This window comes from Pteropus medius, unplaced genomic scaffold (genome assembly GCF_902729225.1).
Source record: "Pteropus medius unplaced genomic scaffold, Ma_sr-lr_union100, whole genome shotgun sequence".
Classification (NCBI taxonomy): domain Eukaryota; kingdom Metazoa; phylum Chordata; class Mammalia; order Chiroptera; family Pteropodidae; genus Pteropus; species Pteropus medius.
In genome coordinates, this window is record NW_024354550.1 from 4,682,912 (window position 1) to 4,703,124 (window position 20,213).

At 32.6% G+C, this 20,213-nt stretch overlaps 2 pseudogenes; both read right to left on the reverse strand.

The window, feature by feature from the left end:
* Positions 1-1,416: 1,416 nt before the first annotated feature.
* Positions 1,417-2,454, reverse strand: LOC120596612 (methylmalonic aciduria and homocystinuria type D homolog, mitochondrial-like; annotated as a pseudogene).
* Positions 2,455-19,705: 17,251 nt separating this feature from the next.
* LOC120596663 (uncharacterized) lies at positions 19,706-19,824 on the reverse strand (annotated as a pseudogene).
* Positions 19,825-20,213: the final 389 nt, after the last annotated feature.

The window sequence follows — 20,213 nt, forward strand, 5'->3', positions numbered from 1 at the left end:
ATTTGAAAGCCATTGCAGAAATGTCTCATATTGAATAAAAATATTGGTAGGAGACCTTCAGGACTAGACAAGCAAGGCATTCCTATGCTAATACAGAGGAATTTTCCCCAGAATTAATGAAGCTGACTAGTAGAGTGAGAGCTCTAGCTCCATTTAGCTCCATGGGTGTAGTGTAAAGCCTACAAAAACATCTTCTCAGGTTTTGTTCTTGACAATCATATCTCCCATTCATCTTTCTAATTCTCTTCAACTAAGTGCCTTTGCAATCTCTAGTTCATTGAGAAATCAAGTAATATCTTTGTCCTAAGTATCTGAAACTTTATAACAAACTTTATAACCTAATTCCTGAAGATTGAATAACAACTTAATGTATTGACCTTTCATGTTAGTACATGAGAGTGCCTGAAATTTACTAGCACAAAATTGTCTTTAAAGCTATGTTATGACTAAATTCTGTAATAATAAAACAACTAATAGCTATCCAGCACTTTCTAAGTTCAAGGAACTATTGTAAGTACTTTCCATATGTTGAAATATTTAATTATCTCCTAAGTCCTGTGATATCAGCAAAGACATCTTGCTTTCTCCAAAGAGGAAGTCTGAACTTTTGTTTTCAGTAGACTTTTCTTTCTTCTTTCTTTCTTTCTTTCTTTCTTTCTTTCTTTCTTTCTTTCTTTCTTTCTTTCTTTCTTTCTTTCTTTTCTTTTCTTTCTTTCTTCTTTCTTCCTTCCTTCCTTCCTTCCTTCCTTCCTTCCTTCCTTCCTTCCTTCCTTCCTTCAAAGCTTCCTTCTTCCTTCAGCTTCCTTCCTTCCTTTCTTTCTTTCTCTCTCTCTCTCTCTCTCTCTCTCTCTCTTTCTTTCTTTCTTTCTTTCTTTCTTTCTTTCTTTCTTTCTTTCTTTCTTTCTTTCTTTCTTTGTCATTAGTTGCAACGGTTATCTCACCTCTCTGTTGAAAAAAATGAAATGTTCATGGTCAAAACTGATGCACAGACATTTGATTGAGATAGGCCTTAACACAATATACTATCATGTCTATATACTATTGACAGAAAACATTTTTGTCCATTGAGTATTTTCATTTTTTAAAAAAGTTTCATCATAACTAAAAGTGTGACTTATTTTGGAAAAAAAAAAAAATCAAAACAGAAATTTTTCCAGGAGAGCATACCCTGATTACATGTTAATTACCACATTCTGTACAATGTGGACGTGCTCAACATGCATACAATGACAGTGTAAATAAACATTTGAGATTTAAAAATCACAAACTACTTGCCAATGCTGTAAATTCATCAATGTTGAAATAATTATCTGGAAAAAGAAAAAGTAAATTTTAAAAACTGAAGGGTTTGACAGTATTTATAGATTAACCCAAATGTTTAGTACAAATAGTACAGCAAATTAATTGACATTACTGCTAGTTTACACTCAATTTCTGCATAATGTGGATGGCTAATGTTGCATTTGTAAAGATACTTCCTACAACCACACAGGTACGCTGGAGACTATGATGACTCACTTTACAGCAGCCAATATCATCAACAGAGAATCTTAAATATTGATAACATTCATCTGTTTCAAAAAGAGTGTTGTTTGTATATGGTCCAAAAATTGCCAAACCAGATGATAGGTCAATAAAGTCATCCCAATAGCCTTTAGCTCAAGGAGTGTAGCATATTTCTTAGCACCATCGATGAACTTTTCTAAGAGAATTTCTCTTTTGTTTTCTACTTTCTCACTCCAAACAGTCATATCATTCTTAGTTTTCTGTGTTACAGTCAGAATCATGAGTTTGTTGTGGTCACTTCTGGAAACAGTGATTGAAAAATTCTTCGTGGAAATTCCGGGCATGTTTAGATTGCATACTCTACTTTGGCACTTTCAAAGTTTCTGCACCATTAATTTCTTTTCTTTTCTCTTTTTTTCTTCTTCTTTTTATTCTTTTTTTTTTTCAGCAGAAAAGAATAGCTTTATTAGAAGGGAAAGTATATTTCTAGACATGGAAGTGGTACTGAGCAAGAGAAGCATAGCTCAAAAGGCCAAACACCATTAATTTCTTGTTCAATAGGTGCATCATTACTCTGAAATTCATTCACATATTGTGTCATCACAAACTCATGTCTTTCACTGGATAAATCTTCTGCTAGAATATCAGGTTAAGTTTTAGGAAACTGGCTTGTTTTTTAGTGATGTGGTCCCATTGAATTGACAATCAAAATCTATGTTCTCAGGAAGCTGGAATCTCTGATCTTGAGGTCTAAATGGTCCGATAGTTTCATCAGGCCATAATGTTCAAGAGCATATATCAAGGGGTGCAGTGGCCACATCAGACTCATCAGAACCTGAAGATCCTGATGGGGAGAAGTCTTTGGAATTGCAACCATTTTAACTAAAGAATACAATCTGGGAAGATAAAAAAAATCAGTCTGGCTCTGTTACAGAGCACTTTGGCCATTTCTAATGGAGAGAGCAGACATAAAATATGTCTGCACAGTTAAGTCAAGCGGTTCACAATTGTCAAAGTTGTAAATAGAGAAGTTAAAATTAGGAGTCCTGTTTTGATACTTAGTCTTATGTTTTTTCTAATGAGTTTTTTTCAATCTCTATTAAACATTATACATTCTCTAAAGTCTAATGAAGTGTATAGCTCTTATGTTTGGTGACATAATTTGATTAAATATCAGAATTTAAACAATAAAAGATTTACCACTATGATGTAGATTTATTTGGAGTGTGCTATTAAAATTTAGGAGTGCTAAACAAGCATATATTAATGTTCATTTGATGTTGGTGATTCAACAGGTGATAAAAGTGATAGATGCAGTTGCAGTGGTATCTATAAAACTTTAAAGTATGACACAGTGCCTAGCATAGAGTTGGGACTCTGTAAAAGTCCATTACATAAATATATTCACTGAATGAGCGGAGTAACATAAAAAAGCAATTACATAATTTACCAAACCATAAGCAGTAAATGGAGTTTCTGAAATGTCTATCTCTTGGGATCAAGAATTTTTACAGGGTATTTTTGTGTTTGGGTTTGTATGTATGAGACATAGCATGAGGTATTTGGACATGATCACTTGGCCTGTGAGTTTGAAAACTTGGATTCCGGTCTATCTTTGCTATAACTACCTAAAGAGGTTGCCCCTCTTTCTTAGGCTTTAACTTCATAAATTGTAAAAAAGAAAAAAAAAATAGAATCAATGTGATCAATGTTGTGAAATGAATTTTGTTTTTCACAACAGTGGTTCCATAATCATCTTTATCTAGTCATTCATATTAGTTTCTACAGAGTTTCCGTAATAAAGTACCACATCCTAGTTTCAGCTCTGTCATCTTCAAGATATTTGATATGAGTAAGTCACTTCCTTTGTGTGGGCCTCAGAATTCTCAGCTGTAAAATGGCTAAGTTGAACCAGATTTTCTTTCCATTCCAACTCTGACATGTGAAAGGAAGAAAATAAATGAATACAAGTTCCAAGGAAGTGGTAGATGAGGCAAAAGAGTGAAGAAGCCACATGGCATAAAGAGCAAAGCTAATTTGTGGTATTCAGACTGAAATTATCAGTTCTCTCAATGATTTCATGGAAGTAATATGATTCTAATAATAAAATATTATTGAAAATTGTAAGTTTTGGGTGAATTTTAAAAAATTAAACATTTATGAGTATACTAAAATAGACTCTTTCCAAATTACTGAAAATATTGTCCTCTCTCCTTCCCCTTATAAAATAGTTTCCTATTGCCACAGGCAAATTTAGCCTCCAAATTTTTTTAATAGGCACACCATGACTAAAAATAAATAGCTGGCTTTAAAAAAAATTATGTAGTCTTTAAAAGAAAGTACAACAAAAATGTCAAGAACACTCCTATGGCCAAGTTCATGCTTTGCCTGCTTCAGGAAAAGGCTAGTAGAAAACAGGTGTCACTAATCACCATGCAATCTGTGAGCTCCAGTTTGAGGTGGAGTGAACCTCAACCAGCTGTTTTCTCCTCTGATTAAAAATTCCTTCATATTAAACTCCTAACCTTTTGCTCTTATACTCACATACGTTTTGTGCATTTTTGGAGGGAGTGTGTGGGCTTGTGGAAATGAATGGATTAGCAGTGTCCTACCTTTGAGTCACTAAGTTAATTAAAGAGTGTGTATATAAAATAGAATAATGAATTATTTAGTTGATAACAAACATGATATAAAATTCAATTTATTGGATAGTCAATTCCATTTTATTAGTTATAGAATTATGTAAATTATTTTTAACACAATGGAAAAATAGTATTTGCACATTTATTTTTCATGTGTATGTTTGTTGTTCTACAACCATACACACATATATATATATATATATATATATATATATATATATACACATATATATATTTGTGCTTTATGGAATGTTTTAAGTATCTGATTAAGAATGGTGGGGTTTGATTAAAAAGGAAATTATACAGCTTCTGAATCAGGAAGACATATAAAACTGAATGATCCTTGCACTTCACCTTCCCTTTCTTCTCTAATCTGGGACAGTCTCTAACACTTTTAAGAGTACTATTTCATACTAATTTATTATATCAAATCACTCTAACAAGGGAGCAATTTTTTAAAAACAAATAGCTTGGACAAACTTTCCTAACCCTCATTTGGCATATCTCTTCCAGAAGGAAAACTTCTAAAATGCATAAAGCATTACAGATTAGTCTCAACTCTGTTTCTCTCATTCACCAGTTCAACTTTATCATCATTTATCCCTTCCTGTGTATAGGATGATCATACATTCCAGTTTACTAAGGGTAATCTCAGTTTAAGCACGCAGTTCCACAATCTGTCTGGTGATTATTCCCTCATTCTCAAAAGTGAACAGATTTGGAAAATAAGTTATATAATCTCTTTATTACCATGGATATATGCCATATAATCATTCCACAAATGATTGCCCTAGCTAACTTTAAAATGAGGAATTTTTCTACTATTTCTTTCTAATTTAAACATTATACACTATTTTCTTTCTCTGAACTAGACTTTATTATGTAATTATGTCATTGTGTAATTATTGTGTAATAATGTTGTCATTACGTCTTACCTAAAGGAGTATTCTTTTCTGGATTTATTGAAATATAATATACAATTAGTTGCTTGTATTTACATTATACAATTCAACATTTCTTTTTTTCTATTGTACTTGGCATATAGTAATATACCAGCTTCAGTGGTATAGCACAGTGATCAGAGATCCACATAACTCTCAAAGTGATCACCCCACTAAATCTAGTAACCCTCTTCTCCCTTACATATTTATTACATTATTAACCATCTTCCTCATGCTACATTTTACATCTCCATGTCTATTCTGTAACTATCCATTTGCACCTCCTAATCCCTTTGCATTTTTTTGCCGTACCCCTCAACCCCTCTCCAATCTAGTAGCTCTCAAAATATTCTCTATATTTATGAGTTTATTTTTGTTTGTTGTTGTTGTTGTTGTTTATTTTGCTCTTTAGTTTCCACATGTACGTGAAATTATGCAGTATTTGTCTTTATCTGACCCATTTCATTCCATGCAATAACCTCTAGATCCATCAAGACAATATAGTTTTCCATTCCCTTCCTTTTAATCTACGTGTGTCTTTTAATCTGAAGTGAGTCTCTTATAGGCAGCATATGTAGGGGTCTTGTTTTCTTATCCATTGAACCTCCTTATCTTTTGGTAGGAGCACTTAATTCTTTTCCATTTAAGGTTCTTGTTGATAGGAATGTAGTTATTACTATTCTTTATTCCTATTTTTGATACATATTTTTTCTTCTTAAAGAAGTCCCTCCAACATTTCCTGTAATACTGGCTTGGTGGTGATAAATTCCCTTAGCTTATTTTTGTCTGAGAAGTTCTTTGTCCTTCGACTCTAAATGATAGCTTTGCTGGATATTCTTTGTTGTAGATCCTGGATTTCCAACACTTTGATTATTTTGTGCCAAGCCCTTCTGTCCTGCATAGTTTCTTTTGAGAAATCAGTTGCTAGTCTTATGAGTGTGCCCTTGTAGGTAACAGTTTTTCTCTTGCTGCTTTTAAGAGTCTCTCTTTGTATTTAACCTTTGGCATCTTAATTATGATGTCTCTTGGTGTGGGCATCCTTGGGTTCATCTTGTGTGGAGCTCTGTACTTCCTGGGCTTCTATGTCTATTTCCTTTATCAGATTAGGGAAGTTTTCCATCATTATTTCTTCAAATTGCTCTTCAAGATCTTGTTTTCCTTCCGGTACTCCTATGACACAGATATTTTTGCATTTAGTAGTGTCCCATGGGCTCCTTAAATTATTATTATGTGTTGGCTTCTTTTTTTCCTTGCCTTCTGATTGAGAGTCCTTGGCTTCCACATCTTCTATATAGGTCATTTGATCCTCTTCTTTATTCACTCTGTTTATTCCATTTAATATACTTTTCATTGCAGATAATGTGTTCTTCATTTCTGACTGGTTCCCTTTCATAATTCCCATTTCCATTTTTATGTTTTTTTTATCTCTTTGTTAAAGTTTTCACTGAATTCATTTACAGTTTCTCTAAGTTCATGGAGCATCTTTATAACCAGTATTTTGAATTCTGCATCTGGTAGGTTGCTTACTTCCATTATTTCTTGATCTCTGTTCTGTTCTATCATATGCTTTCTGTTTCTTTGTCTTCTCATTTTGGCTGCCTTTCTGTGTCTGTTTTTACGTACTAAATAAGCAAAGCTCCTAAGTCTTCCAGTCTTATTAGCATGGCTTTGTGTAGTTGGTGTCCAGTGGCAGTCCTGAGAGGAGTTCAACTGCAGGCCAAATTTAGCCCCAGCCTGTGCCCCTCTGGGGCCACCTGTTAAGATTCAGCAAGCAATACACAGATACTGTGCTTATAGTTGCCTCTAGAGGCCATGCCAGAAAACGCATTCAGCTGCCACCACTGTGAGTCTAGGAACTGCTCAGCAAGGAGCACCTGACTCGCCAGGGATGCAACTAGATGTGGCTTGGGTGGGGCTGCGAATTAGGGGAGGTGGAGTTTCAGGGAATACTCTGGGCCAAACGACCTTTGTTATCCAGTTTGATGAAGTCTCATCTATAATATGCTAAGTCCACACACTGGCGAGGGGTTGGGGGGAGATCTCAACAGAGGAACAATGGATACTGCCGACACTTCTGTACAGAGTGAGTCTTGTCTTGGCTCTCACTCAGACTACTCAGTGTCCCCCTGTAAGTCTCTGGTGCCCCCTGCTCAGCCCATCCAGCTCTGGTGCTAAGAGCAAGAAGGTCAAGAAGGTCTGTCACCGCGAAAGTCCACTTGCAGACATAGCCCCTTTAAGAGGTGTCTACAGCTGTCACTGCTACAGCCTCTATCCTGCTCAGCCACTCAGGACAGGCAGCCTTGCGTCCTTGCCCCGTCCTACCTCCTCCCATTACAGGGTGATTTCTTCTTTCTCTCCTTAGTTGTAGGGCTTGTTTATCTAGATCCCAGGTGATTTCCCTGTCTGCTTCTTGTTTCTGTCACAACTTGATTTGGTCACAAGAGGGATGATCAGAGCTTCTATCATATGTGTCATGTTTCTCTTCCCTAAAAGAGTATTCTTAAGTGATTCACAGAAACGCAAAAAGCCCTGTAATCTTCTGAAAATGCAAATGATATCTTATTAAAGTTGTGATTTTTGTAATGCGATAAACAGAATGGCATATTAGGAAGAACATAGTATTTAGAATATAGCCTGACTAAGTGTGACCCTGGGCAAATTTAACTTCTTTAAGCTTCAATTTCCATTTATATAATTTGTGGATAATGACTTTTTTTGAATAATGTTTGTAAGAATTAAGGATTGTATATCAAATGCCCAGGACAGTGCCTGGTGTATAGCCAGTGTAGAAACATGGTAGCAATTATAATTTTTAAATGGATAAGATTATTGTATACTTATGAACATCAATGGTATGATCTTTCATCTTCAGAGAAAATTCTGTAAACCAAGTAGGACTTTACAATGTGGTTGACTCTATTTGATTACAGATATTAAGTATCCAGTTGAGATGGTTGACAAATATGAATTGTTAAGCATTAGACAATTAGGCCTAATCGAAGAGACAGAAAGCCTAAATTATTCTTTAAAGTGATTTTACATATATGCTTTTGTTTATGATAAATTTGAGCAAATTTAGAATGAACAATATTATACTGGAAGAATACGATTGTACTATTAATTATATTAAAAAAATCTTTGATTCATCAAGTAACAAATTTCTGTTCTCACAAATAGAATAATATATCTTAATATCTTAAATAAGACTGTTCATTTAATAAAATACAATATATCTTGATATAAGTCAAATATTTAATAAAATACAATATATCTTTATATAAGTCAAATATTTATCCAATAAGATAAAACAATCATATGTTCTTTAATTACTTTTGTTCTTTCTTTACAAGAATCCCAGCTTTTATTTGCTCCTTTAACATGAGCAAGCTGTTTTGAGAGGCAAATTATGTTGAAAATATGTTCCAGATTTACATGGATGGTCAGTGCTAACTGCAAACAATTATCTTTCGGTCAGATCACACGTTATATAATGTGTCTCAAATTTGAAATTAAAAATGAGATTCACTATGGAAGAACATTTTCTCAATTTTTAATCAGAAAGTGACTTCAAATTCTGGTCTCACCTATGATCTGAAAAGTTGTTACTTCTCTGTAGTTCATCATTCTCAATATTCTATTTTTTTATGCCTCTTTTGTTAAAACACACACTATTTTAAGAAAATTGTACTGCGCTTAAACAGCCAAATGTTCTGCACCGATGAGAAAGAGATGCAAAATGTGACCACTGGTTCTCAGACTCACCTGTGAAATCATGTTATTTTCATTTATATTTCAATAGTGACAAAGTAGGATATGTCCCAAACCTACCCTCCTCCAAGATTTTAAATTTCATTATCCACAATCCCTGCTTTAAATCCTTGAAGTAACAAGGTAAGAAGATTTGATAAATTAAACTGAGTAAATTTACTATTCAAAGTTAGTTAGCATTTACATAGAAGTTAACTTAATCTTTTTTAAACAAATGCAGTGACATGTAAAAATTATCCTTCTTCTAAGACAATCAGAAATGTTATCTTTAATGCATGAATATTTTTAACATCAATCATGCACTAAAAGGTTTGTCATACCTGTTGATTTTAAGTTATTACAAAGTAGACAGGTTGAAAGCATTTGTCTAATGATGCTAACTACCTATTCTACCTACTTTACCAGGATATTGTTTGACTCAAAGTGATATAATATATGCAAAATTACTTTACATAATAAAGTGAGATATGTAAAGCTTAGTCACTCAATTAATGCTGATATGGAATGTCTTCTATGTGCCAGCCACTGTCTTAGGCACTTAATAACAGACTATGACTACATCTGTCCATTATTTATTTCAACTCTTTATATAAATAAAGCAATTATATATATATATATATATGTACATATATATATATAATTGCTTTATTATATATATTCCTGCCCCTTCTTAATTACTTGTTCAAACCACACCCCATACAATGGCTTTTAAATTTTTCTCATCTTTATCTATTCCTTTATGTGTTTTTTTCCTCTTCAAGACATGACTCATGTTCTTTCAACCAACTCATGAAAACAAATGCAAAGGTCTACACTATAGCTTTCAAGGTCATCTCCAACCTGCATGTCCTGTACCCATTATCTGTGCTTCCAAGGTTTAAATGTTCATAAGAATCACCTGGGAATCTGGTTAAAAGGTGGATTCTGATTTGGTGGGACCTGAGAGTCTGCATTTCTAACAGACTCCCAATTGATACCCATACTTCTATTCTACAGAGCACATTTTGGGGAGTAAGACTCTGTTGTCTTGAGCCTGTGGATCAGAGCTCTACTTGCTTCTCTTAAATTATTTTCCTGCATCCCATTTATTTTCAACCGACATTCTTCTTATAAATAATTAAATATTTGAGCTGTAAACAACATCCTGCATATTTATCCTAACTTTAACACATTCCATGTGCAGAAAATTTTAACTACAAAGGACCTTTGTTTTATACCTGATCTAGGAAACTCTCTCACTTTAATTAGCCAGCTCATATACAGTACAAGCACAGGAACCAATTGATGTGAGTGCCATGTGTTTTGTCCCTTGAGAATTAAAACAAAGAATCTGTTCTCCCTGTTGCTTGCTCTGTCTTGATTACTATATGTAAATGCAAATACTGGATGATTTGAACATAATCCAACCCATGCCATGGCAAAGTTAAATTAACACCTGATTTTAATCTAGTTTCAGTTATGTTTCATATAGTCTTTGCATTAAACATCCATGGTTTCTTTAAATATGCTTCCTCTCTGCTCTAAAATTTAGTTTGAATATTTTGAAATATTTTAATTAAAGTGTTTCCATTATTAGAAAGTATCATCACAGAAATCTTATAATATCAACTGTCGCTTTTCAATTGTTTGAGTTACATCATTAATATTAAATGACCATATTTTTTTTTAATATACAAACTTCTGACTATGATATAAAAAATGTAATTTCTGGCTCAATTTTTGACACTCATCTTTAACTACCACATTTATATCTTCCATCATAGCCTTATTAAATTTATCTCAAAGTTTTTGTTCATACATTTTGCCTTCTTCAATATATGTGTGTTTGGAATGTTATATCTTTGGCCAAGGAGAGCTCTGACCACTTTGGTGTCAAAGATCCCTCCAGATGCCCCTCTAACCTCAATCCTCTGCAACCATTTCTTTATCCTCCTATTCAATAAAGACCTTCATGTCAGACCCTGTCCATCCTTCTGTCATAGCAACTTAGTAACATTATTTTTAATTCCAAGTTGACTTTTCTGCTTTTCTGGCTATACTGGAAGGCAATTTATTTTTTTTTTTAATAATTGTATTTTTAGTACCCAGGTTTGGGGTACTCACAGAGCGGTACTCAGTTATATTTTGTTGATTTTTTATTGAAAGGTATGCAGCTAAATTTTAAATATTGAATATATAACACTTTTCTTATGTTTAAATCTATTGTAGTTTCAGCATGAGAACTATTTTTCTGGCCATCCAGAGGGACATGGGAAGTGATAACTTCTCATAAAGTTTCTCAGTAGAAGTGACATAATATAACAAGGTACATCAGAAGCAACCCAGAGTGTGGTGGTTTTGTAAAATGTTCTCAAGGTCTTTGACATTCCTATCATTGAAGTATGGGGTTTACGCCACCTTCCTTTGAATAAGAAAAGGATTGTGAATGCTTTGACCAATAAAATATGGTGGCAATGATACTGGATGCTTCCAAGGCTAGTTCATACAAGACCTATAGCTTCCACTTGATTCTTTTGACATGTTCACTCTGGGAGAATCCATACACCATATCAGAAATCTAACTACCCTGAGACCTTCACTTTGGAGACGCCATGTATAGATGCTCTAGTCAAGAGCCCCAGGTGAGCTCCTAGCCAAGAATAAGCTCCACCTGGTAGGTTGTTTCAGATGTCCAGTTAAGATAAAATTTCCATTGACTGCAGCTACCCCAGCTGACATCCGATTACAACTGCATGAGACACTCCACATGCAAACTACCCAGCCAAGCTCTTCTCCAATACCTGAGCCCCAAAACAGGAGCAAAATAAAACTGTTTTAAGCCACTCCATTTGGGGAAATTTGTTACACAGCAATAATAATTGGAACCAATCAAAATCACAACCCAGCTCTGGTCTCAACTGTATGTGAATGCCTCCAGGAAAGTCATTCTTCTTCTTTATGACTCAATTAATCTCTTGGAAGCTATTAATGGTAATAACTATTATTTTCAAAATATTTTTTTATCTAAATTATCATATTTGAAATCACAGAATGATTATTGTCATAATCTCTACAATTGTGGCCTGAAGTCACAGCTGTAGGCATTTCCACATCAAGTTCAAGAACTTGAACCCAAGCCATACTACAGGTTCTGCGTAAGCCAATGGAAACTCTGACCTAGACATTTGCATACACCCCTACCTCTGATCCACTTTACTGATAATTGAGAATTACCAATTTGATAGATACCCTCAAAGTCTGATCTAGCTCTATGTTTCCAAGATTCTATAATCTTCTAATAATAATCTCTTTCCATTTTAATCTATGTGCTCAGAGGAGGAAACAACAATGTGAGCATGGAGGCTAGCACCTTTTAAAATGGAGTGTTGCTGTAAAATGTGTGGAAGAAAATAGCAGAAAGAAAACTTAAGCGATGATCTGCTTGAGAAATAAAAAGATAAGCAATGATTCGGATAGGAGCACCATTGAATAGATGAGCAAGGCAAAGTTGTAGCATTCTTCACAGTTGTTACTATTATGATGGAAAACAGCGATACACTTTTCTCTATTTTGGACAATGTGCTTACCAAAACTCCTGAATCATAATGATTTCATTGATATCCTCAATGGATCTTTTTTTAAAAGTAAAGTGTGGGTGGAGGTGCAGTAATTTCTAAATAGGCAAAGCTCTCAGTGGGATAAATGGGTAATGGAACAATAGCTAACGATTTACCATAAATCACTGTTAATATTTGCCATTGCTCTCTGGTGGGTAATTGAATACTCTGAGAATATATATAGGACTAGGGATCTGTAGACAATGTGTCTTGACTCTAATAACAATTTGCTAAATGACAATAGGAGAGCAATTGAGCCTACATAGGGCGAGATATGAAAGGATTTCTACAAGGTGAGACTATTCACATTTCACATTGTTTATAAAATTTATGAGATTAATGAATCAATATATAGAAAACAGATGAGTTATCTATCTGATAATTACAGAAAAATAAATTGTATTCACTGCAACTTAAAACAAAAGTGCTTTAAGACACCCAAAATGGTTGGCATTGTTAGACCTGCTTTCAGCTTATCATCTTTGTATTAACTCTTATCAATCGACAAGTATGACAAAAACCTTTTAGTAAGTGATTGAAGTTCAGAATATTCATGCATTAAGGATGATATTTTCAATTATCTCCTAAGAATGGATGACTTTTATACTTTATTGTCTTTGTTATTTAAAAAGAAACCTGAAATATATAACTCCTACAGAAATACTTATTAAAGTTTGTAGATTAGTGAGGTTAGCCAGTCAGGATCCATAAAATAATTAGTAAGCAACTCATTTATTTAATTATACATCTTCTTCTTTCAGACTGATTTCAAGTAAACATCATGAACATTATAATTTATAATATATGAGTGACATAGATTAATAAAATACTAAACATTATAAGACTATAGAAATGAAAATAAAATTTTTATTTATGACATAAAAAATAAATACATCCTATGTCTCTTTCTCTTCCATGTACTACTTTGTGCTATTTTATTCCAGAACAACCTCCATAAAGAAAAATGCATAAAGTTGATTAAAAAATACATTCCAAGATGTAATGGTGTAGTTTTTTTTTCCCTAATTAAATTTTTTATTCTTCTAAATTGAAGCAATGTATCATATTGGCATATATGTATGATGTGTTTAAGAGAAGCACATCACATTATATTTTAGCCTCCACTTTGATATGTACGTATATTCAATTATATATACAGAATACCATTGAAGTGTTCACATTATCAAATTATATTAAATTTTAATTTTCAATCACTATTTTGTACACATTAGCTTTTGATGAATGTGGAATCTACTTTTTTTAGATTCTTTCACATTCTAATCACTTGGGAATCTTGATAAATGCAGATTCTGAGTAAGTAAGTCTGGAGTGGGGCCTGGAAGTCTGCATTTCTAACTAACTCCCAGATAATAATGATGATATTATGTATTCTATGGACTACCCTTTTTGTAGTAGTAAGAACATATAGGTGTGTTGATTTATCTAATTTGTCAGCTATACAGCTCAGGGCTCTACCAATGATTTACATCAGCCTATTCTGAAATATGAAATAGATTGTTTACCTGTAAATCATAATTGAGGATAAAAGCCAAAATAAAACTACAGTGTGAGACAAAAAGACAATGGTCATTGCTTGTTAGCTAGCAATTATTTATAGCTATGCTTGAAATTTACTTTTAATGTTTACTTTGTATTCTTCAAAATGTGGTTTTCGCAATAAGCTCTTTATCTGCAATTCTTTTGTTGTCTCTTATCATAGAGCCCAGACCAGCTAAAATTCACTCCTGATATTTCAGTGTATAGCCAGGTGGGTAAATTATTCTCCCCCATTCTCCATTTCAAGCACATTTTTTCTTTGAGGGGGTTTCATTTTTGTTTTGTTTTTATTTGAAATCATCTGGTTTTAGGAAATATCTACTTGATAACTTATGTTTGCCTATCTCGTCCATGGTTTAATTCAGTGCCTCAAATAGCTATCATTTTTCTCTTCATTCTTGCCATCTCTTTTAAATGACAATTTTCTATGTTTTAAATAAATATTGGAAACTTCAAAGGAAGGATAATGCCATTTACAAATATGTATTTCATTTAGTGTCAACTCTATTTTATTTGCAAATAATTTAAGTTAAATATTATTACCCAATGTTACTAAGTATAGCAGTTTTTTAATGACAATTATATAATGTTTTACTTCATTCCTTTAGCCTCAATATTATTCTAAAAATAACTAAATCAGGTATAATTTTAGAATAACATATTCACAGATTTTGTCAATTCATAAGGTTTTACTAAATAGATTGAAAATTTAAATGGTTTGGGTGGTTATAAAATGATGAAATTATAAATCTACTTCTCTAACTTTCTATTCACATTTTCTCTCTTCCTTTCTCTCTCCTGATCTCTCCAGCATTTCTCACTCAAAATACTCTATTTATTTAATGTACAGATGGAATATACAGACTCTCATCATGATGTTGCCCTTTTTTCTAGATGATGATGATTAATCAATTATGAATTTATGAAAAAGAAACACCTGGCACACTTCCATAAACAAATAGGTTTCCTGTGGTTCTAAGAACAGCTGAGGGTATTTCAAAGGGTCAAGGGGCTCTGTGAGTAAAGCTCTTTTCACAGTGTGACTTCCCCACATGCCTGTTTCTCATAAATATGCACCCTTACACCCAACATACATGTACTTATTTACTTCTTTAGAAAGAACATATTGCAAAGGCTACAGAGGAACAAAGAATGTAAGGGAGACAGAGAAGGATTAACTTTAAAACACATAAATATTGAAAAAGTTGTTTCAAAAAATATTTTATTCCAAATAACCATAAGTCTAAATCAAGGAAAATAAAAGCAGAAGCTATATAAGTAAGAAATATACAGCTCAATGCCTCCAATTGAGGTGATTTTTGTCTTACAATTTAATGGCGGTAATCCGTGTTGGATACAAGGCACCAATAAAAGAAGCATGCTCCGATACTTCTTTCAGCTGCTCTTCCAGATGTACTTTCTTGCCCTTGACTACACTTCTGTGGAAAATTCTACTGGTATGTTTTCACATTCAAGGGGGAAAATATTGAATTTATAATACAGTAAAATTTTCTACTTTTCAATATCTTCTGTATACATATTTACGTTGTTTTCTTTAAACGCAGATTTCTTAGAAAAGGTAGGGTTTGTGAGGGTTGCTACCCAGTCCTCTAAGGCTATGTGTTCAGTACAGCAGCTACTACTTACGTGCCCAAATTGAGATGTATTGTTAGTGTAAAATATAACCAGGTTTTAAAGACTTAGGATACAAAAGAGATTGGAAAATATGCCATTGCTAATTTTGTAGATTGATTATATGTTGAAAAAGATAATATTTTAGATATATTGGGTTAAGTAAGATATACTGTTAAAATAAATTTCATCTGTTTTTGCTTTTTCATATAGCTAACAGAAAACTTAAAAAGACATGTGACTCACATGATATTTCTTTTGGACAGCATTGTTACAATGTTTTTTCCCCTATTTCTTTTATTCTATAATGCACAATATTGTTTTATCCTTTTAATGTCTTTATTCCCAACTTGAATCCTAAAATAACTCTTCAAGCATGAAAACTAATAAAACCTCAAAATAATGGTCATCTGTCTGAAACTCAAAATAAATGCCTACTTTTTAAAAAAATGTATTTAAGTGTGACAGTGTTCAAATTTAGAGAAGTGGTTTTTCATTCCTGGCCTTAAACAGTAATCAACAATATTGTGCAAAATAATTATATGCTTTTTATAAATTTTTAGAAGTTTGTTTTAAAATAAATTTAAAGTTGAGAGGAAAAGTACTATAGAAAATAATAAAAAAAAATACCAATGAGGGATAATTTGCTGTTTTTGAAATTGCATTTTCCTACGTATTTTATATCTAAACATTTTCTTATTTCTTCTAAAAATGCTTAGCATAACACTAATTCTTACTTTCTTACCTTGAAAAAATATTTTAATCTTAATTTTAAAATTTCAGTATGGAAATGTAACGCATGCCCTAATCATCATAGTAAAGAGCTTTTCTAACATTGTTTAGTAACAGCAGAAATCAGCATAATGTAGTCTGTTTTGGGCCCTCTCCAGGGATGTTGAGTTTTGGAGACAACAAAAATGCCTCATATAACGTAGTCTTTGTTTATAAGGTAGCCTTATTCCATGATTTCAGATTATATTTTAAGAGTTTTTTGTATTTAACTTAAAATATTGTTCTTTGGAATCTATAATAGTCTTATCTAATGAGATATGTACTTTCACAAGGGCAAGATGCTTTCTCAGAGTTATTTTTTTATTAGTCACTAAATAATCATGAACAGTAAGAAAAATATGTATGTATATATATATATATATATATGTATACACACATGTGTGCACACACACATATATATTTAAGAATACCTATTAGGTAATTTTTTCTGTGATTAGTATCCTCTCTCTTTTACCTCACATTATGACTTGAAATTTTTAAAGTTGTGTTTGGGAATCCATGTTAAGGAAGTATAATTTGATTTTTCTATATGTTTTAGTTTTTGTTAAGATTTATCTTAGGTTTACTTTGTTATTCATACACCTATTGAGTCTTCAGAGAAATAAAGTGAGCACAGAATTGTTGATGTATTACAATTTACTGTGTTTTAAAGTGTGCTATAATCATCATGTCATGGTGATTCACCAGAGTGGACTATTACCGAATCATGTGAATGATTTACCACTTCCAGAGAATTCAATTGGTTTCCATTTTCATTTGTGGGAATCTATGTTCTTAACAGTCAATGATTTATACTTATGTCAACAACTGACACAAAGAAATTTGAAGTAATGCAGTAATGGGATGAGACTGAAATTTCTCCATGCACACACTTTTTCATAATAGTTTTCTTAAAATCTTTGGGATAGGCTCAAATTCTAAAGGACTTTGCAATTCTGATAAAATCATAATAAATACTATAAACATCAGAAGTTAAGGCAAAAAGCAATTCTCCAGAAAATACAAATGTGAGAAGCCACACACATACTTGATAAATGTGCATTGTTTTCATGTAATGAGAAATAGAATCTGATGAATGAAATGTCATGGTCAAACCCTTTTAATCAATAATAAAATGCAGCATTATTTATACCATGATTATATCAGTCTTGCAAGTTTCTTTTATTTTGAAGGAAGCTTTTATTCTTTTCTTTAAAAATTGCAAGTCTGATTAGATTATTAAACTATTAATTATATTTGTTTTTTTTGAGAAGAGAAATTGTGGCATTATGAAGAATCTTGTTTTAAAAACTTCCCAGACTAGGTCAACCTACCATATTCGACAGATATGTTTATTCTTTCTTCACATACATTAGCTTTTATGAGCACTTAATTTCAAGATTTCCGTATGTTTTAACTTTCTGCCTTGATCTTTCCTGATTTTTCATTAACATATGCCATTCTTGAGTCATTCTTTTTGGATTTTATTATCTGTAAAGGCTTCAAATTTGAGGATTTTTAAAAACATTAATGGTTATTTAAATCTTGTAACAGTGAATTTTCTTCTATAAAATAAATATTACCATGCGTACACGCATATATATCTACTTGTATAGTCTATCTCTATAGAGAATCATATTCTTTTATATATATATATATATATATATATATATATATCTCATATTTAGTTCTAATTGGATTTTTTTAAGTGAGATTACATTGATACCCTCTAAATAGAGATATTTTAAGAGAAATGAAAAATAAAGGAAATAAGTTTATTCTTGCAAAATAATTCTGAGGAGAAATCAAAGATATTGGATGTATTTTGTTTTAAAACAAGTCAAAGATGGAGAGCATAATAACATGAATTATGAATTACAAATGAGGCATCAAAGCTGTGAAATGTGTTCATGTATGTATATATATATACATATATATATAGAGAGAAAGTATGGACAAATATTGATTGTTTTCTTTTAGGCTGGTGTAGTTATTCTTTCAGTGGGACTTCTGAATAAGTGGGACTTGAATAATTGAGAAGCTGTATATATGTCCAGATGCTAAAACAAACAGAATTCAGAGTACTATATCTTCTTTGAAATGAATAAGCCTTCATCCACTGGATCTGTTATGTAGCTTATACTGTAATTTTGGAATTCTTAGGTTGTTGTGTCCAGAATAACCAGACCCAACTTGAGTGCTCTTAACCAGGAGACAGTTTATTAGCCGGCGGCTGTCCTTGCAAAGGAGCAGCCTCGAAATGCCAAGATACAAGGTTTTTAAGCCCCAAATCCTATTCTTCATTCTGTCTTAAACACAAAGGTCCATCTTTCTCCTATTCACTACCTGTCAACCCACTGGTCAGGTGTGCAAGCGGGAAGTACAGAAGCAGAAAGCTTGTGTTAGAATGTTATGTTCCTATGGGTGATTGCCTATGTTCCCATGGGCAATAGCCAATGTTCCCATGGGCGATGGCCAAACAGTAATTTTCAGCTTATATACAATTGATTATTTTTCATGCCACGCAAGCAAGCAAGGTTACACAGGCTAAAATTGGCAGTTAGCGTATGAGCTCATTGTTACAAGTTTCATGATTAACAGAATGTGGTTAAGGGTTCCAGAAACTAGGCCTAAGTTATGGACTTCCTTTGTCCAGTTTCAGGTTTTAATTATTCTTTAACCCTTTCACATTTCAGCAGGCCATTACAGGTCAGTTTTATATTTCAAATGCATTTGTGAATAATTATTTAAAAATAATAAGTTAATTCTAATGTTCTAATTTGCAAGATCTGATTCCCTGGTCCTGACATAACAACTAAATTATTGTTTTCTGCTTTTTAACTGCAAAAATGATTTTAGAATCAGAGATAGGGAATGATTCTATCAGATGACCTTTATTATTTGTTTAAAAGAAAAGTCAATCTTTATAGAATTAATATGATATCTTGGTTTAACTCGTAGTATATCTTAGCTTAAATCTTGTTATTTGTTGATAAGTCACATTTTTAAGAAGATAAGACAATATAAGATTTTTATTTAATTCCTTTTCCATGATTTTTATTAATTCCTTTAAATTGGTAGATATAGCCCTCTAATAGTTAGGTTGTAAAACTGCCAGAGGGAAGGTTAAAACCAGAGGAGCATAGAAAGTGGGCTTTATTTCCAATTACGAAGTTGGGGTGTAAATTTTTTTTTTTTAGGCGAGGCAACCCTTGGTTGACCTCACAGATTGCAAGGACCTTGTCAGCTTACAATCCCTTACCTTATTATTTTATTTTATTTTATTTTTTTACACTTACAGCACCTGGTCTTCCTAGGTGGTTTCCCATCCAAGTACTAACCAGGCTTGACCCTGATTAGCTTCCGAGATCAGACGGGATCGGGCTTGTTCAGGATGGCATGGCCGTAGACTGGGGTGTAATTATTTTAATTTGAAAAATCTCCTATATTCTTAAAAGACAGTATTTTTAATGGCTGCTTGAATTTCATACTTTGTTCATTTAATGAAAAATAAGAAAAGCTTCGAAATTATAATACCATTTTTCTATGAGAGGTAGTAATTGTAAAATTAAATATTTCTTTTATTATGAGTCAAAAACTTTATGAAGTAATTCAAAGAGATTTTGATATAAAGCTGGCACAAAGACAAAATGCAAGAGAGCATGTGATTCATCCAAAGGAGTTTTGAGATGAATTGGATTCACTTTGGCCTTGTTTCATTATCAAGTTCAAATTTATGCAACAAATGAAATTGACATAAAAATATTTAGAATAAAACTACTAAAGGACCCAAAGTGTTC